Here is a 482-nt window from a genome sequence, read left to right as displayed (position 1 = left end):
GTTCATTGTTGGATGTAAATGACCCATTGCAATGCACATGTGATTGTTTGTGTTGGTATTTAATGGAAGAAATTTCTTAATTTTACGGAGTGTAAATAACTTGTATGTTAAGGATTTACAAACTGAATCTACATGATAAATATAATGAAGATTTTGATCTATATAGACACCTAAGAGTTTTTCAACATTAACATTTTCAAGCTTTTCTCCAGATATTTCTGTATTAAGTTCTGGAATATCTAATTTTGACCTTTTTTGTTGTGTACACATAAGCATAGATTTTGATTTGTTCGTGTTCAGAATCATTTGGTTCTGTAAACACCAGTTTTCAATTTCGCATAAATCATAATTCAAAAATGTTTCAATATTATGTACATTGTTATCAGATAAATGCAGAGTTGCATCATCTGCAAACATATCAATATTACAGTGATTGACACATAGGGGGAGGTCATTTATGTACAATAAAAATAGCAGTGGAC

Source organism: Saccostrea cucullata, unplaced genomic scaffold, assembly GCF_032062105.1.
Source record: "Saccostrea cucullata isolate Sc308-1 unplaced genomic scaffold, CSIRO_AGI_Scuc_v1 ctg1676, whole genome shotgun sequence".
In the NCBI taxonomy this organism is placed as follows: Eukaryota; Metazoa; Mollusca; class Bivalvia; order Ostreida; family Ostreidae; genus Saccostrea; species Saccostrea cuccullata.
This window is presented reverse-complemented; position numbering follows the sequence as displayed.